Here is a 23,734-nt window from a genome sequence, read left to right as displayed (position 1 = left end):
TGACCAACTCCTTGTAGCCCCGTTGTGATGTAGTAAGTCTTTTTGCAAGACTGGTTTTCTCACTGGACTCTAAACTGTAGAAGATGAGAAACAGGGGCTGTGTTCCCTGTGTTCTCAGCTCCTGGTGCACAGTAGGAGCTCTGTAGATGCTTGTTAAATGAATAAATGGACGAATGAATAATGGGCAAGTCACAGGGCTGGAGAAAGGGGAGTAGAAAACTTGTGTTTGGAGTCCCTATCTGTTTCCCAAAAAGTGACCCATCTGTTTCCAAATGACCACAGATGTTTGTTAAAAATGACCATCCCCAGGCCCTGCCCAGACCTCTTTCCTGGGAATCAGTGTGTGGACCCAGGAATCAGCATTTTATCAAGCCCCCTCCTTGAGTAGTTCTTTTGAACAGGCAGCCCACACCTCAAGTCCTAGGCCTTTGCTTATAGCAGCAAAGGTCCCCAGCAGCAAAGGTCCCCTTACCCTGTAAAGGCAGCCATGGGTCTTGGAGTAGCACTTGACCCTTTGTCCAAGAATATTGCCCATCCTGACCTTGGCTTTCTCCCCCGTGCCTGGGTGTGAGCCAGGTGTCCAGTACTCGCTCCCTAGGTGCTGTTCAAAGAGCAAATGAATTGGAGCCAATGGAGCAGGTCAGGATTGTTGGCCTGCCCACTGCTCAGTGGGGTTCAGGTGCTGCCCTCACAATTCAGTCAGGAGACAGACCACATTTCATTGAATCTAAGCAGTCGTAAGTTGTAAGAGGTGTCTCCCTTTTCAGAGATGGTAAAATGTGAAAAATGTGCATCTCGGAGTAGATAAAATGCAGCAAAAGTCTTTATCTTTACTTTCTGGTTTCTGTGGCCCTTCTGGGCTACCTGAAGTTTGCCACATAAATCTCCAGGCTGTTTTGTGCAGGGCTGATTTTTCTTTGTCAAATTTCTGTGTCCTTAGCTGGACCAACAGAATTCTCTGACATCTGCCCAGCCCTTTGTCCCTTCCTGAGCATGTCCCTTGCCGTGGTCCTGTTTTTTATGTAGATTTTTAAGAAGCAAGGAGTCATGACTTCATTTGTCATGGGAGGTCACTGAGCCAACTTCTGGGCCTAAAGAGCCCCTGGTCAGACCCTGTAGCAAAATTGGAAGATTTATTTAACTCAGTTTCTAGCAAAAGTCTGCTTTAAAAAAAAAAGTATATGTGTAGGGGCCTGCCCGTGGCTCACTCGGGAGAGTGCGGTGTTGAGGACACCAAGGCCCCGGGTTTGGATCCCATATAGGGATGGCCGGTTGGCTCACTGGCTGAGCATGGTGCTGACAACACCAAGTCAAGGGTTAAGATCCTCTTACCGCTCATCTTTAAAAAAAAAAAAAAAAGTATATGTGTATACACTCACACATGTATTATACATTATATAATTTAATAATATATAATAAAAATATAATACACTATACATATATATAAAAAATATACTTATATTTATAAAATTCTCTTTTGTTTTCATCTCCTCCCCATCAGTGACCTCCTGACGTATTTAGTGTGTATCGTTTTGTTCTCCTGTGCTCTGGCAAATTGTGTGCCTTGTGGGGTGGGTTTTTGCTTTATATGAAGGATTCTGCTTACAGTTTTCCGGTTTCTTCACCCAGTGTGGTGTTTTTAGGTGCTGCCATTGTTGCTACTTGTCGTCTGCTCTGTCCTTCTCCCTGCTATGGTGCTCCATGGGGTGGAGTCAGCAGTTTACTTAAAATTCTCCCCAGGGCCAGAGCCGCAGGTTTCTACCATCTCCCTGTCACAAAGTCAGAGAAGTAAAGTGACTTGCCCAATGTTCCCAGCCTAAGCTGGGATTGTATCGTACTGATTAATTCAGACTCACACTGAGGCCTCCTTCTGACTTACCTGTGGCCTATGGCCTGTGTTCTCCCTCCAGGTAAATAGCCAGAGCTCTGTCCTCAGGGACAGGGGAGGGAAATAAGCCAGAAGCACACCCATCTTTCTGCAAGGTGAGATCAGTATTTTCAGATTGCCAGCTGAGCTGGTATAGGTCGGGGAGGAAACATTGGTTTTGGGGTATATTGGGGCATCAGGGCAGGCTTTGGGATCAAGGCCATTCCTAGCAGAGAGATCATGTGGAGCCTGAGATGCTTCATGGGGAAGGTGGGCCTGAGACATGGGGGCTGGGACCTGGAGGGCTGTGGTTTTGTTAATGGGGGATGGGTAAGAGAAGAAGGGAGTCTAGCATAATCTTAGGTCATTGGCCTGAGCATTGGGCGGATGGAGGTGCTCTTTCTTGAGGTGGGTAGAGGTGTTATAATGTGGGGAACATAAACCCCAGAGAGTAAAGCTCTAACACTCTGGGCTGGCAGAGAGATGTAGAAATGAAAAAGAGGAGGAATGAGTGAACTGTAGGGGTCATGAGTGAGAGGTGGTGGCACTGAGTGATAACTGAAGTCCCAGGGCCTAGATGATTCCCCAGGGAGAGGACTCAGAAAGGGATGGGAGCTGGACTGGAATATGGTGAGGAGCCATGGAGAAGGGGAAGGATAGCTTTATGGGTAGAGGAAAGGAAGGCAAGAGTTAGCCAGGGATTTAAAAAAAAACTATCTTGCTACCCTCTGTGGCTCCTTAGTGCCCTTGGGTAAAAACCCTTCACCTCCCCCTACAAAGTCAGCACCTCTGGCCTTATCCTACCCTTTTCATCTTGCCACTCCTCACACCAAACTTGTTACTGCCTCCTCACCTAGGTGATCCTGGCTTTGCCCTCTGCCTGGAGTCATCTTCCCCAACTAAGTACTTCCCACCTCCACACTCCTCATCTTGCAGGTCTGTGCTTAAGTGTCCCCTCAGGAAAACTGTCCTTGACTGTGCTGTCCAATTTCCTTCCCTTCACTTAATTTATTTCCATCTTAGGATTCATCCCCAGGATCTGATGCAGAATAAGCCCATAATTGACATTTATTGAATGAATAAGGGGCTGGATAGCCTTTACACAGATCAGGAGAAAAGAAGCACATTGGATTGGTTTTTTAAGGATCTGAGCAGGCTTTGAAGCTTAGGAGAGAAAAGGAAAGAGGGTGAGGGAAGGTTCTAGAAGAGGCAGGAGCATGTGGTACTGGATTTGGCTCAGGAGTGAAGTTTCCTCGCAGGTCAGGAGGCGAGGAGGAAAAGGATGTGAAGACAGAAGAAAGACATTTGTGCAGTTGAGAAGGTGTTTAGGAGGCCAGTGTGGATGGAGAGAGAGGGGGATCAGGTTTTTTAGGAATCTGCTCAGAGGCCACAGACCTTTCCCCAGGGAAACAACACACTTGGCTCTACATCCCAAAATGTGGTGAAGGATTTCAGGGGGTTTTGGATCCAGTTAAGAGTAACTGTAATGATCATAGCCAGCCCTTACCTTGGCTCAACCTGGCCCAGGCACTGGTCTAGGCCCCTTACAAGTATTGACTCAGTTACTCACAGAAGAACGTTAAGAGGCAGGCTCAGTAAGCATCCCCATTTTACAGACAAGGAAACTGAGGCACAGAGTGGTTAAGTGACTTGCTCAGAGTCCCACAGCTGCTAAGTGGCAGAGTGGAGATTCCCCTCGTGGTCTGGCCCTGGAGCCCAGAAGAGAAAGCTCCCTTTCTTCTGTTCCCTGCCTGTTGCCCCATAGCCAACCTGGGTTGCTGCTGAACAATTGGATGCTGAGGCTCAGCTCCCTCCTCCTTCCCTTTTTACCCTCTGTGGTGTCTTTCTTAACATAACCATGTCTTCCCCCCACCCCCAGCTTCCTCCAGACAGCAGATATGTTATACGCTTGTGAGCTAGCCAGGATGGGTGACAAGCTGGTGTGAGTCAGCAAGGCCCACAGGGGACAGAGGCAGATTTGTCTTGGGGACAGCTATGGGACTTGGAGCAAGGCCCCCACCTCTCCCAGCCTCAGTTTCCCCATCAGCTACAGAGGCCCAGTGCCTTCTTGGTGGTTAGACTGATGATGTACATGTGTCAATGGAAGTACTGCATTTATGGCAGTAACTGGTACTGTAGATGTTTCGAAATTGAGACTATTTCAGATTGGAGCATATATGGGATGATGTGGAACACCCTCAGCAAGGTGGAGCAGATCACCATGGACAAATATACTAGTCTCTGCAGCAAATGAGATTTCTGCCACTAATATATCTGTGCCTGTTGACACCAAGAAGGACACCTAAAGACAGTCATTGCAGCTCAACTTTGCCCCCAAATGAGTAAGGGACAATAACAACAAAAAAGGATGGCTTCTAGAGATTTTTGAAGGTTGGAATTGCAGATTGGGGGCCACAGAGCTAAAACACCTACCTGGTGGGATGGTTGTGGAGTTTAATTGAGATAATGTATCATCAGGTGACTGGCACATAATAAGGACTTTGTAAATGCTAGTTGCCATTACTGTCCACTGTTGTTATCACTAGCCAGCCTTCAGTCTCCACAAGCTGGTATAGACAGGTTGGGCTGTGCTATAGATCAGCAATTTCTCAAACTTTAATGTGCATATGAATTCCTTGGGAGTATTGCTAAAAATCGAGTTCTGATTCGGTCAGTGCCTGAGACTCTGCATTTCTTACTAGCTCCCAGGTGAGGCCCCTGTGATTGGGGGACTACACTTTGAGTAGCAAGATGTTGAGTGGTTTTCCGGTCATTTCTGAGTTACTTCAAGGATTCTGCAAATGGAATGGAGGAATTGGATGCTGAGGCTTAAATCAGATTCCTTAGCTCTTAGCTTTTGGGTTTGCCAATTTGGGGGTATTATTATACATGGAAAAAAGTCATATAACACTTACTGTGAAAGTCTTTTACTGTCCCCACTTCCTTTCTTCTCTAAAGATGACCTCTATGAGGAGTTTGGGGTACATTCTTTAGCCTACCATTTCTTCTCCTACATTTTTTTCCTCTTGATCACAAAATTATACTATACAAATTCTTCTACACCTTGCTTGTTATTACTTTTTATTTTTTATTTCTATTTTTTTGCAGCTGGCCAGTATGGGGATCCAAACCCTTGACCTTGGTATTACCAGCACCACGCTTTAACCAACTGAGTTAACTGGACAGCCCAATGCCTTGCTTCTTAAATTGAGCCAATGTTTTAGAATTAGTTCCATGACAGCAACCTAGAACCCCATTCTTTTAGCAGCTAAGGAGTATTCCACAATTTATTTAACCACCACCCTATGGGTTTTTTTTAGGTTTAGCTCCAGTTTTTGCTATGAACCTATATGTCTTTTTTTTTTTTTTTTTGGAGTTGATAAAAAGCACATAATATAAAATTTACCATCTTGGGCCAGCCTGTGGTTCACCTGGGAGAGTGTGGTGCTGATAACACCAAGGCCACAGGTTTGGATCCCTATGGATGGCCACATCCCTATGGATGGCCGGTTAGCTCACTGGGTGAACGTGGTGCTGACAACACCAACTCAAGGGTTAAGATCCCCTTACTGGTCATGTTTAAAAAAAAAAAAAATTACCATCTTAACCATTTTTAAGTGTGCAATTCAGTAGTATTAAGCACATTCATAACATTGTGTAAGAGATCTTCAGAACTTCTCATCTTGTAAAACTGAAACTATACACATTAAACAACAGCTCTCCATTTTCCTCTCCCCCGTCTCCTGATAACCACCTTTCTACTTTCTGTCTCTGAATTTGACTACTTTAGATATCTCATATAAGTGGAATCATACAGTATTTGTCTTATTGTGAATGGCTTCTTTCACTTAGTATAGTGTCCTTAAGGTTAATACATGGTGTAGCGTGTGACAGAATTTCCTTCTTTTTTTAAAGCTGAATAGTATTCCATTGTATGTATAGATCACATGTTGCTTATCCATTCATTCGTCAGTGGACACTGGGTTGCTTACACATCTCGGCTATTGTGAATAATGCTGCTTTGAACATGGGTGTGCAAATGTCTCAGTGAGATACTGACTTCAATTCTTTTGGACATATACCCCGAAGTGGGATTGCTGGATCATATGACAATTCTATTTTTAATTTTTCAAGGAACCACCATGCTGTTTTACATAGCGGTTGCACTATTTTTCATTCTCACCAACAGTGCACAAGGGTTCCAATTTCTCCACATTCTCACCAACACTCGTTAATTTTTGTTGTTTTTAATTGTAGTCTATGTGTCTTTATATTTAAAGTGGGTTTATATTTCAAGTGTGTTTCTTACAGATAGCAAATAGTCTGATGATCTCTTTCTGGTAATTGTAATATTGAGACTAGAGCTGTCTGATAGAAATAAAACTGCAGCCACTTATATGTTATTTTAAATTTTCCAGTAGGCACAGTAAAAAAAGGCAGGGAAAATGTTAATATATTTTATGTAACCCAATATCTAAAGTACTATCATTTCAACATATAATCAATATAGAAATCATTGAGATGTTTTACAGTCTGTTTTCGTTACGGTAAAATACACATAACATAAAATTTACTGTTTTAACTGTTTTTCAGTGTACAATTCAATGGAATTAAATACATTCACAATGTTGTGCAACCATCACCACTGTACATTCCCAGAACTTGTTCACCATTCCAAACAAATTCTGTACCTATTAAATGATAACGCCCCATTCTCCCTTCCCCACCCCCTAGTAACCTTTATTCTACTTTCTGTCTCTATGGGTTAGTCTATTCTAGGTGCCTCTTATAAGTGGGATCACTTATAAGTTCGTCCTTTTGTGTCTGGCTGATTTCACTTAGCGTAATGTCTTCAGAGTTCATTCATGTTGTAGTATGTATCAGAATTTCTTTCTTTTTTATGGTTGAATAATATTCCATTGGATGGATAGACCACATTTGGTTTAGCACTTCATCTGTCAATGGACACTTGGGTTGTGTCAATCTTTTGGCTATTGTGAACAGTGCTGCTATGAACATTGGCATACAAGTATCTGTTTGAGTCCTTGCCTTCAGTTTGTTTGGGTATATACCTTGGAGTGGAATTCTGATCACATGGTAAATCTGTTTAACTTTTTGAGGAACCACCATACTGATTTCCACAGTGGCTGTACCATTTTACATTCCCACCAGCAATGCACATGGGTTCCAATTTCTCTACATCCTTGCCAACACTTCTTATACAGTCTTTACACACACACACACACACACACACACACACACACACACACACACGAGAGTCTTTTTTTTCTTTTCACATTAAGTTTTCGAAATCTGGTGTGTGTTTTACATTCACTGCACATCTCAGTTAGGACCCACTATATTTCAAATGCTCAAATGTCACCTGAGGCTGCTTGTGGTGGACAGCACAGGTTAGATGATTTATGTTTACTGTACTTATTGATGTGGTTGGATTCAAATCTTCCATCTCTCTGTTTTCTGTTTATCTCCTACATTTTTTGTTCCTTTTTTTTCTTTTTTCCTGCCTCTGTTAGATTATTTTAGTATTCTATTTTATTTCCACTGTTAGTGCCATCTCTTTGTTGCTCTAGAGTTTCCATTCTGCATCTTTGACTAAGACTTTGGCTTTGATTCGGAGTGGGAGCCACAGAAGGGTTTTGAGCTGGGGAGTGACCTGACCTGACATTTTTGTATCCCTCTTGGCTTGCTTATGCAAGAGTGTTCCTACCGGCCAGATTCCTGGAAGAGGAATTGTAAGGCAGAGGGGAGCATGCATTTAGCTTTTGGTAGGCCCTGCCAAACTACATTCCAGAAAGGCCTCACCGTTCTCACCCCTTGAAGACAGTGGACAGAGAGTTTGAATGGCTGCTTGATGCCAGGCCTATGCTGGACTCTGGGAACACTGGCAGAATCAGCCTGGGTCCAGCTGCTTAATAACTCTTAGTCCTTGAGGCCTACCTCTGATCTGGAAAAAAGGTGAGGGTTTCAGAGGGGCCAAAAAAAGGAGAAGCAAGAAGATATTATTCTATCCTGAGTGGTCTGAAAGTTGTCTAGGTGCCATGGTTTCACTGCAGGGAGCGTGATCAGGAGGCAGGTTGTGTTGGTCTGGGGTCCACACCTGTGGGCTCCCATCACTGTGGGACATTGTCTGGGTGCTGTTGAAGGGTAAAATAATAGTACCTCCCTCAGGGGCCTTGTTCAGGAGGATTCAACAAAAGGGCAAAGAGCACATGGTGAGAACTTAAGGATCAGGGTTTATTTGGCTAAATATCACCATCATGGGAGGGGGTCATCTTTAGGAACAGATTGACCCAGCTTAAGGGCAGGATTGACCCATGTTTTGGACAGTGTTGAAGGCCTGTGTCAAGTAAACCTGGGCTTAGATCCCCAGTTCTCTCCTTCCTCAGGCATGTTATCTTCTGTTAAATGAGGATCAATAACAGCAGAGTCTGCCTCCCAGGAGTGGTATGAGGGTTCAACTCAATGAGATGATGACCGTCATTGAACTTAGCATTCTTCCTGGACCACAGCAAGAGTTGATACAGGATAGCTGCTCTTATTATGATTACTGTTCTTTTGTTGTTGTCATTATTATTAATTTCAGGCCTGTAAGCAACAGCCACTTCCTCCTCCTTCATCCCCTAAGACTGAGGCCCTTGAGAGGTGAGGGCAGTTGCTCAGGGCTGGGAAATAGCAGAGTAGGGATTTGAAACCAGGTTTGTCTGATCCAGAGTTCGTGGGCTTTACCATTCTGGGCCTTTAGGGAGCTTGCAGACTTAGTGAACAAAGATTCTTTCCCTGTTATAACAGCTAGTGAACAGACATCATATCAGAACACCACCATCAATGATAACAGCAACTTACCCTCAGTGACTCATCAGGCAGCAAGACCTGACCTGAAGCCAGGCTATTTATAGTCTTTATTTTTAATGAAGCTCCATGTGAATATTCATACGTTTGGCTGCAGAAATCTTAATGTTTAATTGCTGAGTGCTTTCTCAGAGCCCGCCAGGGGTGTTCTGTAATAGACACGCACACACCATATCACCTTGCAAAATCTGAAAAAATCTGCATTTCGGAACTCATCTTACCTTGAGGGTTTTGAATAAAGGACCTGTGTGAATATAAATTCTATTTCCCCACCTTGGTACACCCCAGTTTGCATGTTGCACACACCATTTGGCGTCTTCCAGTGCTGTATTTTGTTGTATTTACTACTCAGTTCTCCAGTCCTTGCCAGATGATTCAGAATGAGCAGTGGCGTCATTCCGTGATGGGATGTGTAGGGTGGGCAGTAGGAGTGGGCAGTGCAGCTTCTGGAAGCTTGTTCTCCAAAGGCTCAGAGCCTGGAGTCTGACTGATGAGGAGGAAAGGGGAATGTGATGGTGGGCTAGCCCAGGGCCTGCCCTTGACATAGGATGTTCCTTGTGGGGCCCCGAGTAAGCTACTTTGGCCAGACCCAGTTTGGTGGGAGGAGAGAGAGACTAGGCCTTGTAAGTGGTCCAGTAGAGGAATTCAGGAAGAGTATGCCAAGGAGGGGATTTCATTCACTACCCCCCTTGGTTACTTGTACATTGTCTCCAGTATGCACTGCTTTGCTGAACTCTCTACTGGGTTGTCTGATAGACACCTTGAACTTAATGTGTTCGACACCGAGCTCCTGATTTGCCCCTTCCCCTACAAAAAACACAAAAAACAAAAACACAAAGTCTGCTCCCTTCTAGGTCGTCACCATCTCAGTAAACGGCAGCTCCACCCTCCCAGCCACCTGGGCCACATACTTTGGTGTCATCCCTGACTCGTCTTCTCTCTCTCTTTTTGAATTTAAATTTTATATTTTTTATTGTGGTAAAAAACACATAAAATTTTCCATCTTAAACGTTTTTAAGTATACAGTTAAGTTGTACTAAGTATATTCACATTGTTGCGTTTGCCTCTTTTTCTCTCATCCCCTACACTCTATCAGTCCGGCAGTGTATCCTGTCAGCTCTGCCTTCAGGATATTTCTGGAATCTATCCTGTCTCCCCACTTCCACTGCCTCACCTCGTCTAGCCACTGTCACCTTCCACTTGGACCACTGCAGTCTCCTTCTCACAGGGCTCCCTCCACCACATGCACCCCCTGTCTTACCTCCCAGCCCTCCTCTGCTCAGAGTCCTCCGTTGGCCCCTGTCAAAGTCCAGAACTCTGCTGTCCAATGTGGTTGCCTTGAGCACTGGAATGTGGTTAGTCCAAATTGAGATACGCTCTGTGTGTAAAATACATACTGGATTTTGAAGACTTAGAATGAAAAAAAAATAAATTATCTCATTAATAATATTTTTATGTTAATTACATATTGAAATGATCACATTTTGTATATATCAGGTTACTTAAAATATATTATTAAAATTAATTTTACTTGTTTCTTTTCATTAGAAAATTTAAAATGACATATGTGGCTCATATAATATTTCTTTTGGGCAGCGCTGATCTAGAAGATTCCTCCTCTGTGGAGTTGTTGGAGGAGCAAAAGAGTTACATATATAAAACTTTTAGAAGAGTGCCTGATACATGAAATGCAACATAAATGTTAGCCTTTATTATTATTTTCTTATTGTGGTACAACATATGTAACATAAAATTTACCATTTTAACCAGTGTAAAGAGTATAGATTCATGGCACTACGTACACTCACGTGTTGTACAACTTTTACCACTATCCATTTCAGAATTTTTTCAAACAGAAACTCTGTACCCATTAAATCATAACTCCCATCCTCCCCTCTCTCCAGCTCCTGCACCACTAGTCATTCTTTTTTTTCTTCTGACCCTGCCTCCCTTCCACTATTCTATATCCTATCTCTGAGTCTACCTTTTCCTATAGTACCTCATATAGGTAGAATCATTCAGTATCTGTCCTTTTGTGTCTGAAATATTTCACTTAGCATAATTTTTTTTCTTTTACTTTTACTTGCATTTATTTTATGCTGAATTCATTCTTGTGCCATTAGTTTTTGTTTCTTTAGTTTCTTATGGGATTTCTTTTCTTTCTGTGCAACTTCCTTTTCTGGTTTAGGAACAATTTTTGTTCCTTTTCATTAAGAATCATCTCGATGTGGCAGGGGGAACTCATGTGTGGATTAATCTGAGTGTGGTGGCATAGCCTGCTTGCTTCGTTCACCAGGATATGCTCAGTGACCAGAGAATCCACCTCTAAAACCTTAAGTTCAGCATTACTCTGCATTTTTAAGCATGTTCAGCAAAATTCAGTACTCTTTTTGGGCCACCGACCTTGTGTCCAGCCCTACCTATAGGCCTGGGCACCCCTACCAACTCCACCGTTGTAATTCCAGAATGGTACACATTGCTTTTGAGAAGTGACATTTTTCAGAAACTTGGTGGCTTTTCGGATATGCATACCCTTGATGGCCCAGGCAGTTTCATGGGTGTTCTTAAAATGAACACAAAGATTTGAACATCTCGATTTGCATGATTTTGGGGGGTTTTCTGGGTCAAATGAATAAATAGCAAACCATTTTCACAGATCACCTGAGGCTGCTTAGGGGAAGAGTAGCAGGGAAGAGCAGCATAATGTTTTCAAGGCTCTTCAGTGTTATAACGTATCAGAATTTCATTCCTTTCTGAGGCTGCATAATATTCCATTTTGTGGATATACCACAGTTTATCCATTTTTCTGCTGATGGCACTTGGATTGTTTCAGTCTTCTAACTAAATAATTTATTATTTCTATTTTTACTTTTTTCTCTCTATGTTATTATTTTTAATATACAATTTGGCCCCTGACTTTCCCTCTCACCTATCTCCCACAGAGTCCTTTCCCCTCACTCACTCTGTTTTAGTCTCACTGGCCTCCTTCCTCAAGCAAGACACATATCCCACCTCAGGGACTTTGCACTTGCTGCTCCCCTGCTCATTGGCTGCCTCCCTCCTGTCCTTAACCAAGCCAGCTCTTATCATCCTAGGTAAAGTTGTAGATCCCTTGCCCTTTTCTCTCACTGCTTTTCCTTCATAGCACTTGTATTAATCTGTTTCTGTTGCTTGTAACAAAACACATGGAACTGGGTATTTTATTTTTCAATTTTTAATTTTTTTAAATTTTAATTTTTATTGAATCAAGATTGATTATACATATTTTTGGGTTTCAACATTGAGAGATGTTGATCAAATCAATATTATGAGCATATGTATTATTACAAATTGTAATTATGCTTTATGCCCCTTGTCCAATCCCTCCTCATTCCCCTTTCTCTCCTCTCTCCCCACTCTAATCGCCCTAGATTTCTTCTCTTCCTCTGAAAGAATCATGGTTACTCTGTTGATTTGCTGCCCAATGATCTGTCCAATGCTGAGAGGCATGATCAGGTCCCCCAATACTATCATAGAGCAGATGTCTCTTCCATCACTATGAAATGGGCTCTGTGGAGACAGATATCCTACTCCTTTCTTTATCTCTGCTGGTGACTCTCCTGTGTCAACTCACTCCAGTGGCTGGCAGACCATCTGTGTGGTGGTTGTGGCATCTAGCTGCCTTTGAGGCATCCATGGTTATTGTAGTGGCTGTGGTGGGCCACCCACATGGAGGAGATGTTTTTGGCCTGCTCTGTGGTGCTGGCAGTGTGCCTGGTTGTGGAGAGTGTCTGATCCCTGGTTCCATGCCCCGGGTCACCGAGTGGGTCCCAAGGCACTGGCATGGTGTGCCTGGTTGTGGGAGGGGGGGCTCCAGTCCCAGGCTCCATACCCCAGGTGGGCCCTGAGGTGCTGGCATGGGGTGCCTGGTTGTGGGAGGGGGGGTCTGGTCCCCTTCTCCATGCCTCAAGTCCACAGGCAGACCTGAGGCACTGGCATGGTGTGCCTGGTTGTGGGAGGGGGGTCCAGTCCCCTTCTCCATGCCCCAGATCCCCAGGTGGGCCCCAAGGCACTGGCATGGGGTGCCTGGTTGTGGGAGGGGGGGCTCCGGTCCCAGGCTCCATACCCCGGGTGGGCCCTGAGGTGCTGGCATGGGGTGCCTGGTTGTGGGAGAGGAGTCTGGTCCCCTTCTCCATGCCTCAGGTCCACAGGCAGACCTGAGGCACTGGTGCAGTGTGCCTGGTTGTGGGAGGGGGATCTGGTTGTGGGAGGAAGGTCCCATCCCCTTCTCCATGCCCTGGGTCCCAGGGAAGGCCCTGAGGCACTGTCGGGGGGTGCTTGGTTGTGGGAGGGGGGGGTCTGGTCCTCGGCTCCATACCCTGGGTCCCTAGGTGAACTGGGTATTTTATAAAGAATGAAATTTATTGCTTACAGTTTTGGAGGCTAAGAAGTCCAAAGTCCAGGGAGCACATCTGGTGAGGGTCTTGGTGGTGGCGATTGTGGCCTGGGGTGTCATGTGGATCAGAGAGAAACTAACTTCCCCATTCATTGTCCTTTTAAAGCCCTGGAAGCCACGCCCCTGACCACCATTATTAGTCCATTCACTACTGCACGGTCCTACAGTCCAATCACCTCTTCAAGGCCCCACCTTTCAATCACCATAACAGGATTTGCCACCCTCTTAACACTGTCACAGTGGGGGTCAAGTTTTGGAGGACACTCAAGCCAAGGCAGCACTTAATAATTGTTGACATACCACCTATTATTTATATTGATTTTACATATAACCATATTCTATAGTATTTATAGACATTTTAATATTTATATAAATTAATTTCTATATAGCCTAAAATTATGAATATAAATAATAATATATTTCATTTTTATTCAGTTGATATAAATTAAATGCATGTAAATTAAATATTTGTAAATACTTAATATAATGTGTTATATTATTGTTCTTTTCTGTCTGCCCTCTTACCTTCCTCAAAATGTAAGCTCTAAATGAACAGGATCTTTGTTTTATTCACAGCTATCCCCTCAGCTTCTAGAAGAGAGCCTGGCATGTAGCACATGCCTCAGTACATAATTGCTGAACGTGTGAATATTTATTGAATTAGGAACTTAGGAGAGTTTGAGTGAGCCCAAAGAAAGTGTGTTGAGGGTAGAGAGAGGAGTTGGGAATATCAGAAGAAAAGGCCCAGAGGCTTATAAAAGCTGGGGCTGGTCTGCCTCTAGGTGGATGTGAGGGGCTCTAGGGTGAATGGGGGCTTAGATCTTGACTGAAACCTGGCTTCCTTACTCATTTCCTGGGTGACCTGGAATCAGTGACATATCCTCTCTGATCATCGTTGACTCATCTGTAAAAAGGGAAAAAAACAACAATTTGTTTATTTATTCAACAAATATTTATTGCATACAGTGCCAGGCACTGTGCAGATGAGATAGGCAACATGCTTGCCCCCATTGAGCTTCTATTCTGGGTTCCCTCCTCCTGTGGCTGATGAGTGAGTGGAATGTCCAGCAGTGCTGAACTGCAGTTCTCATTCTTAGGGCAGCTGTTTTGGCCTCAGCTTTCCTCATTCGTAAGATCAGGATAAAAGTACTTACTGTGCAGGGCTCTCCTGAAAAGATTATTAAAGTGCCTGGCCTGGCTCCTCGTTTATGGAAATGGTGGTTTATAAATGGGGCTCCTATTATTGATGTGCAATTGGGTTGGAGACACAGGTCAGGCCTTGACGTGGAACTTCCATTTCTTTTCAAGATACAAATTTGATGTGGCCTAGAACATTTTGTGGACACTAAATCATTGCAGGCTCTTCTGAGTTTGGCACTCCTGTTGTACCTTGAGGTGTGCAGAAACTCAGTATCTTCTTTTCTCTTCTCTTTCTGGAACTTCTGTAAAAAATTTTCCATTCATCCAGCTGTTGACTCTTCCAGCCTTCATCTGGCAACTTCTGTGAGCACAGGTCATGCTAGCTGCTATAACAGATAAGCTCAGTGGCTTAGCATGGTGAAAGTCTTTTTCTTGCATATGTCATAGACCAGTGAGGTGTTCCCAGTTGGGCAGCCTCCTGAGAACTCATTGAGGGAGCTAGACTCCTTCTCTTTTGTGGCTCTACCCTCCTTAAGACTGTGGAGTCCTCTGTAGGAGAGGAAAGAGCAGGGAGGAATGAGTGGAGGAACATTTTATGTGCCAGGCCTGGAAAGTGTGTAAATCACTTCCACCTACATTCCACTGGCCAAAAGGTAGTCATGTGACCATCTCCCAACTGTAAGGGATGCTGAGAGAGGTAGTCCAGACATGTGTCCCGCAAGAAAAGGTTTTGGGGCAAACACACAACACTTCCCCACAGGTGACATGTGTTTGTAAACGTTACATGCATGGCCAGTGGGGTGGGTGGGAAGGACTTAGTTCTGGGTGGGGGTGGGGCTCGGGCTTCTGGATTGGCTGTTTTTCCTGACTTTTTGATTTGTAATCCCCAATAAGACATACATTTTACACCATGACCCAGCATGGATGACACATACACACCTGATGAAAGTTTTGTGGGATACTTAACCTGACCACCTTTGAGTCATTCAGTGAAACCTTTTTCAAATGTTAGTCCACTCTTTTGCCTTTGTTCGTTTAAATGATGTGTGAGAACCACTACATTGATTTCATTATCCCTCAAAGGTTGCAACCCACAGTTTGAAAAACACTGAGAACAGAAATGGAAATATGAGAAAATTTGAACCACATGGGCAACTTTTAGATTCCTGAGAGTACAACCTCAATTCCCTTAGGGTCTCCACCCCAGTTTGAGAAGCGTGTTGGAGGCATTGAGGCAATACTGAAGGTTAGATCACAGAACAGAGTCCACTTGTCTTGCCATGGGCTTTGCCCGCACTTTCCCGGTGCACACTGCTTGTCTGACATTGTTTCCAACCCTCTCCACTGATCTCACAGTGATCTAGTTGTTCTTGGAGTCATCCAGGGACATTCCTGCCTTAGGGCCTTTGTACTCACAGTGCCCTTTGCCTGGGATGCTTTCCGGCAACATGTTTGCTTGCTTCCCTCACTTCATTCCGGTCTCTGCTTCAATGTCACTTTTGCTGAGAGACTTTCCCTGACCACCCTCTTTAAAATTTAAACATCCCCTTCCCATCATTTCCTTATCCTGCATTATATTCTCCTTACCGCTTACCACTACCCAACATTATATTCTAGATTAATTTGTTTCCTGATTTATGGTTTGCTTCTTTCACAAGAATTTAGCTCCATGAGCGGTTTCCCAAGGGCTTGGGACCTAATACTTGTTCACTAAGTATTTGTTGAGTGAATGAATCAAAATTTTTTGTTTATTTCCTGCGCACCTGGAAAACAGTCTCCTCAAGTCAGCATTTTGGGAAGGTGAATTGTATATGAGGTGTTGTACTGGGCAGGATGGAGCTGGGGTGGAAGAGAGAAAAACTGGAACCAGGAAAGCCCTTCCTGGGAATTCTATGGAGTTAATAACTTGGTTGCTTGAAAGCGAGAACATATGTCCGTGGATTATTATTTTTTAAAAGAATTGCTTAGGAACAATGTGAATTTTTATCTCTTCCCTGCTTAATACCAGTCCTAAATCTCACCTTGTGATCAACTTAACCTGCTGAGGGACCACAAAGCACAGTGCAGGGACGCTCTTCTATCCTTTTCCTTGTGTCCCTCAAGTCTGGTTGTCTGCGTGTGTATGTGTGTGTTTACTTATTACTGAAATATAAATGTTTCTTTTTTATTTTATTTTTTGAAATGGAAAGGTGTCTAAGCTTCTGCAGTCAGCACTTTACACACTTAGGAAATTCTGCAAACCTAGGATCTTTTACATGTGGTTTCTACGTCTTCTTACTGGGCTCTTTTTTGGCTTGGGGTCAGAGTTGGGGGGCTTGGTGGGTGGAACATGAGGCCAAAGCTTCGTGACCTCATCTCATTGCCCTTAGCTAGTGGTGGGTACAGAAGGAGACACCCCAGGATGAGCTGGGGACCCACCTGAATCATGTAGGGACACCCAGGAAGTACAGCCAGGACTGGAGGCAGGGGGTCCTGGTTCTGCCTGTTATAAGGTCTCTGCGTATTTGGGGATGGAGGGCACGGCTTGTGGGGGATGTGCTGGGGGAGATGCTTTGAATTGAGTGAATTTGCAGCCTGGGAAGTGCAGGTTGGAATGAAGAGTCAAGGTGGGGGTGGGGGGACCATGTGGCCAGTTTCTTTCTTTTTTTCTTTTTTCCTTGCTTAAATTTTTTAAACAGCTTTATTGACATGTAATTCACATACCATAAAATTCACTCATCTAAAGCGTACCTTTCATTGGTTCTTAGAATATCCGCAGAGTTGTGTAACCATCACCATTATCTTGTTCTAGAACATTTTCATCACTCCAAAAGGAAACCCTATACCCACTAAGCAGTTACTCCTCATTCTTTCCTCCCTCTGTTTCCTGGAAACCATTAATCTGTTTTCTGTCTCTATGGATTTGGCCATTCTGGATATTTTATATAAATATGATTATACAATATGTGGCCTTCAGTGTCTGGCTTCTTTTACTCATCACAATATTTTCAAGGTCCATCCATGTTTGTACCATGTTTCATTCCTTTTTATGGTTTGTACTATGCTTCATTCCTTTTTATGGCTGAATAATATTCCACTGGATGGATAGACCAGATTTTGTTTATCCATTCATCAGTGGATAGTCAAAGGGGAAACAACCCAAAAGTCTATTGTGAATAAAGTTGCACGGTGGCCATTTCTTCAGCCAAGGTAGAAGATGGCATTTCCCGCCCCCCCTGCCCAGGCCTGTTCTTTCATTGTGTTCTTGCAGGCACGAAAACACATACAGGCCTCCTCCCTCCCCCTCTCTTCCCTCTTTCGGCTCTTTTTTTGTGTATCTCCCCCTCCCCCAGCCTGAGCCAGGAAAGTTGGAGTCTGGAAGTAATTTCCAGGAAGCCCTGGGCAGGCCCTCTGGGCATCTCTGCTCTCCCTGCAGGGAAATCTCAGCCTTCCCTGCCGCCCATCTCAGAGGAGGGAGCAGAAGGGACAACCTGATGCTTCTTATCCAGCCCCAGGGGAGGTGTGGGGACAAGGCCAGACTTAGGAAACAGCTTTTCTTTGAGGCTTTAAAAATTTTATGCATTTATTTTGTTTTTTTGGAATAGGGAACACATGTCCAAGTACAAAACTCAGACGGTACCAAAGATTTCTAGTGAAAAGTCTCCTCCCTCCCCGAGTCCCAGAGGCAACATGCTCAACTCGGTTAGAATTTTTAGGCCTCCTTCCAAAGAGATGTTCTATGCATATATAAGCATCTCTCTCTCTGTCTCACACACACATACTTTTTGAGGCATTAATGGCAAGATACTTTAACACCATTCTGCCCTTTGCCTTTTCCTTGTGATAATATATCGGGGAGGTTCTAATTTATCAAACCCAGTCTCTTTCGCAGCTGTATAGTATTCCATTGGAAGGCCTTAACTTATTGAACCAATCCCACTCACTGGACACTTAGGTTAGCTCTATTATAAATGAAGCTATAATGAGTAACTGTGTACAACTGCTGATTTGCACAAATGGGAGTAGAGCTGTAAGTTAAAATCCCAGAAGTAGAATTGCTGGGACAAAGAGTGTGTTACATTAAAAAAAGGTATTACAAAAATTTTCAAATGTACACGAGAGTAGGGAGAACACAGCATAATGAACCCCCATTACTCATCCCCAGTTTTCACATACATCAAAATTTGGCCACACTTGCTTTATTGATCCCTTTTTTGTTGTTAAAGTTTTCAAAGCAAATCCCAGGTGTTCTGCTACGTACTTAAGTATGTATTTAAAAAACAAAAATAAACGTTTTCTTATATACCCACAACTACGTTATCAAATCTAATAAAAGTAACGATTGTTTGGTATTATCAAGGGATGTGCTTCTTTCATTTTTAAAATTAAGATACAATTCCCATACCATACATAAAATTCACCCACCGAAAGTGGATAAATCCAATTCATTGGATTTTTAGTATACTCACAGAGTTGTGCAACCCTCGTCATTTTCTGATTTCAGAATATTTTCGATTCCCCCCCAAAAACCCTGTACGTGTTAGCAGTCACTCCTCATTTCTCCCTAAACCTCCCTCCACACTACAAGCCTCTGGCAACCAACCACTAATCCATTTTCTGTCTCTATGGATTTGTCTATTCTGGACATCTCATATAAATGGAATCATACAATATTTAGCCTCTTGTGTGTGGCTTCTTTCATTTAGCATAATATGTTTTCCGGGTTCATCAGTGTTGTAGCATGTGTCAGTACTTCTGTTCTTTTTATGGTTGAGTAATATTCCATTGTATGGATAGACCACATTTTATTTATTCATTCATCAGCTGGTGGACATTCTGGTTATTTCCACTTTGTGTTTTTATGAATAATGCTACTGTGAGCATAAGCACAAGCTTTTGTGTGGACACATTTTCATTTCTCTTGTGTATGCATGTAGGAGTGGAATTGCTGGGTCATATGTAACTCTATGTTTGACTTTTTGAGGAACTGTCAAATAGGTTTCCACAGCAGATGTGTTGGTTTACATTTCCACCAGCAATGCATGAGGGCTCCAGTTTCTCTATCTTTTTTATTATAACCATCCTGGTGGGTGTGAAATGGTATCTTACTGATGGCTAGTAATGTTCGGCATCTCTTCATGTGGGAATGTGCATTTTAAATTTTCATCTCTGCTTCCCAATGGGATGGGACCACTGTTCTTGACTGCCCTGTTGTTAGTCTGTCCCCCAAACACTCTCCTTCCCTGACTGTTTTCTCTGGCCCTGGTTTCTAAGTCTCTTAGTTTTCAGTCTCAACCAAGTAGTTTTCCTATATGGGGACCCCCAATCCTTCTTGTGCCCTATTATTTAGGGGATGAAGCCTGGGTATCCTTGTGATCTGCAGCTCATGCCCTTCCTTGTGACAGTGTACAGTGAGCAGTGCAAGTAGTTGATGTCATTGTTAAGAGTGAGGGCTGCGGTATCAAATGCCCATTAGATACCCTAGTTCTCGCCTTGCTTTCTGTGTGACTTAGGGCCAGTGCCTTCACCTCTCTGAGACTCAGTTCCTTCACAGGGTGGTCATGAAGTCCATTTGTTTCAGTCTTTCCTTGGGTTTTCTCCCTCCTTCATCTAGACATTATTGAGCATCTCTGCAATTCATATCCAAAAATGGGAGTCACATATATCCCTTTGTTTAGTTATTTCACAGTTATGTGCTGAGTTCCTATTGTGTGTCAGGCTCTATTTTAGGAGTGGGAATATGACATGAACAAGACAAAGATCCCTGTCTTCAGGGAACTGACCTGATGGTGGGGGAGACCCATGATAGGACTTATCAGACTGTGTTGAGTGCTGTGGAGAAAAAGGGGGTGGAGAGAGCTGGCAGGAGTAGTCATTTTCACTAGCCCTTGCTGAAAAGGTGACATTCAAGCAAAGACCCAAAGGGGAGCTTAGGGAGCAAGGCCGGTGAGTATCAACAGGAAGGATGTTCCTGGCAGAGGACAGCAAGTGTAAAGGCTCTGAGGCACAGAAGTGAAGACACTGTGATGTACAACATCACAGCCAGTAAGTGGTGGAGCTGGGAGTTGAATTGGGCAGTCTGGAGTCAGAGTTGGGGTTTGTTTTTTTTAAGTGAACTTTACTTAGGTGTAATTTATGTACACTGTGATATATCCATTGTTGGATACAGTTTGATAAATGTGTACCATTGTATAACCATCACCACAATAAAGATACGGAATAATTCCTTCACCCAAAAAAGATCCCTAATGACCTTTCGCAATCAATCCTCCTTACCCTTTGGTCCATAGTTGTTTTCTGTAACTATAGATTCAATTTCTCTCTGCTAATAAATGAACTAAGGGAGTGTGATGCCTCCAGCTTTATTCTATCTTCTCAAAATTGCTTTGGCTATTTGGGGTCTTTTTGTGGTTATGTACAAATTTTAGGATTTTTTTTTCTATTTCTGTGAAAAATGCCATCGGAATTTTGATAGGGATTGCATTGAATCTGTAGAACACTATGGATAATGTAGACATTGTAACAATATTAAGTCCTCCAATCCATGAACATGGAACATCTTTTATTTATTTGTGTGTGTTCTACAATTTCTTTCATCAATGTGTTACAGTTTACAGCGTACAGATCTTTCACTTCCTTGTTAAATTTATCGCTGGGTATTTTTTTCTTTTTGATGTTATTGTAAATGAGATTGTTTCTTAATTTCTTTTTCAAATAGTTCATTGTTAGTATATAGAAATACAACTGATTTTACGTTGATTTGATATCCTGCAACTTCACTGAATTTCGATCAGTCTTTTCTAGAGTTTGATATAAATAGAATCACACAGTATGTAGCCTTTTGTGTCTGGCTTCTATCACTCAGCATAATGATTTTGAGATTCAGCCACGTTGTATGTACCAGTGGTTCATTCCTTCTTATTGCTAAGCAATATTCCGTTGTGTAGATGTATCACAATTTGTTTATCCGTTCACCTGTTGATGGGCCTTTGGGTTTTTTCCAGTGTTTGACGGTTGCAAATGACATTGCTGTGACTATTTATGTGCAAGTCTTTGTGTGGACGTATGCTATCATTTCTCTTGGATAAATACTTAGGAGTGCAATGGCAAGGTTGAATGATAGGATATGTTTAACTTTGTTAGAAAACAGACTGTTTTTCAAAGTGGTTGTAAGGTTTTATATTAACACCAGCAAAGTAAAAGCGCTCCAGTTGCTCTGCATCCTCCACACCACTTGCCATGATCAGCCTTTTTAATTTTAGACATTCTGAAGGGTAAATAGTGGTATCTCATTATGGTCTTAATTTTAATTTCTCTGATGACTAAAGATGTTGGACATCTCATTGGCTGTGGGCCATGTGCATATCTCTTTTTGCTCATCAAAAATTGGGTTGTTTGTGTCTTCATATCAAGTTATAGGATTTCTTTATATATTCTGGATATATATCTTGTCTGACATGTGTTGTGAACATTTTCTCCCCAACCTGTGGTATGCCTATTTACAGTATTTACTCATTAATTATAGTAGGTGTGTTCTATAAAGTTGCAAAGGCACCACACTGGGGCCTTTCTGGGGATCCTGCTGGTTATCCCAAGTGGCGGGCAGCAACTGAGGCCCCAGCTAACATTGGGTTGCCTTGATCCCCAGCTTCCAGCCTGTGTCCAAACCCAGCCATCTCTTAATGCCACCCAGTTTCTTCCTTGCTCTCACCTTCTTCCTGCTCTGATGCTTTTTAAAAAATGGCTTTATTGAGATATAATTCACATACCACATGGTTCACTCATTCGAAGTGTGCAATTCAATGGTTTTCATATATTCACAGAGTTGTGCAACCATCATCACAATTTTAGAACATTTTCATTACCCCAAAAAGAAACTGCACACTCCTTTAGCCATCACTCCCAAATCCTCTCCCCCAGCCCCACCAGCCACTGACAACCACTAATCTACTTTCTGTCTCTATGGATCTACCTATTCTTGACATTTCATATAAATGGAATCATATGATATGTGGCCTTTTGTGTCTGGCTTCCTTCACTTAGCAGCATGTTTCCAAGGGTCATCCACATTGTAGTATGTACTTCACCTCTTTATGGCTGAATAATATTCCATTGTATGGATGTACTACATATTGTTCATCCATTCATACATTGGTGGACATTTGATTGCTCCTGTGCTGTTGGGGGCTCTGATCTTATAAAGTGATATTAGAGCCTTGACCCCTTTCTCTTTCTAGACATAAAACTTGACTCCATACACCATGGGGTGGGGGCTTGTGGTGCCACCTCTGCACCAGCTGCTTCCCATTGGATGGTCTAGTTTTATCCTCATCAACCATGCAAGGGTTCAGGTGCAACTGACCTGCTTTCCAGATGAGAAAACAGACTCTCAGGCAGAAAACCATCAGCTCAAGATGCCATAGTTGAGCAGAAAGTGAGAGCCCATGACCCAGATGCTCCTAGGACCCAGACCAGACACAAATAGACCAGGCTGGGTGTAGTGTGAATGCTCAGGCTCTGAGAGTGGGGACACTGAGGGCAGCCAGAGAGCCCCCTTCCTGTCAAAAGGAGTCAGTTACTGATCGGTTCTTATTGTGGGCCAGATATTCCAGTTTTTCAAGAAAAGCCAGAAATCTGGGTTCTTTTTAAAAAACATTTTTCCTGGTTTCTAAAAATTGGCCCACAAAAATGACTTTATGTAAACCGATCCAAATACATGTGGGGTTTGCTTCCTCTGACAAAGTGATGGATTTGAATGTGGCTCTTTCTGCCTGATAGTGGCTCAGTCCATTCCCTGGAGGGGCATCCATTGTCTGTGACATCTGGCCCTGCTGAATGTCCCCAGCATCTGGCCATGGGCCACCCCTCCTCATGCCAGAGTTGTTCACAGTGCTATCACTGAGGTTCCTGGCATCAAATAGGCTGTGATGAAGGACTGGGGAATCCAGCCTCCTGTTGGGTGTCTGTGGACAGACAAGCTCAGTAGAAGCCACGTTCTCTGGCTTTGAGCAGCCTGTACATTAGCTGGGAAAATGAGGCATAAATTTTCATGGTTTTGGTTTCCTCATAGTGGTAATAACAGTTAACATTGATTGAGCATTTTCCTTATCAGGCTTTGACTCATTAATCCCAAACAGCCCTGTAAGCAGGGGCAATGTTGAGAATATTTAAGTGCCCAGAGCCCTGTTAGAACCCAGGTTGGCTGTGAAACACCCACATGCATGTTCAGGCAGAACACCACCAGCCTGGGAGGTAGTTAGTCTCATTCCGAGACCTGTGTTACAGTCCTAGAAACTGAGGCACAGAGAGGGAAGGAACTCACTCCAGGTTGCACAACCAGGACCAGAGCTGACTGACTTGTACATTTTGAAATAATTTCAAGTGTCTAGAAAAGTGGCAAAAATAATATAGAGAAAACTTACACCAAATTCACCAACTTTTAA

At 43.2% G+C, this 23,734-nt stretch overlaps 1 protein-coding gene across 2 annotated transcripts in view; it reads left to right on the top strand.

Moving 5' to 3' along the window:
• BICRA (BRD4 interacting chromatin remodeling complex associated protein) overlaps positions 1–23,734 on the top strand; it is an 82,858-nt gene that overhangs the window by 8,500 nt on the left and 50,624 nt on the right. The window contains exon 1 of one of the 2 annotated variants that reach the window (XM_063112321.1): positions 1,910–1,983. The exons of the other annotated variant lie outside the window; for it this stretch is intronic. The gene's annotated coding sequence lies outside the window, so the exon portion shown is untranslated. Of the gene's footprint in view, positions 1–1,909; positions 1,984–23,734 lie in introns of those variants that run through there. 2 annotated transcript variants of the gene reach the window in all.

Source organism: Cynocephalus volans, chromosome 10 (assembly GCF_027409185.1).
Source record: "Cynocephalus volans isolate mCynVol1 chromosome 10, mCynVol1.pri, whole genome shotgun sequence".
Lineage (NCBI taxonomy): Eukaryota > Metazoa > Chordata > Mammalia > Dermoptera > Cynocephalidae > Cynocephalus > Cynocephalus volans.
Note: the sequence above shows the minus strand (reverse complement) of the source record. Positions and strands in the feature narration are given on the sequence as shown.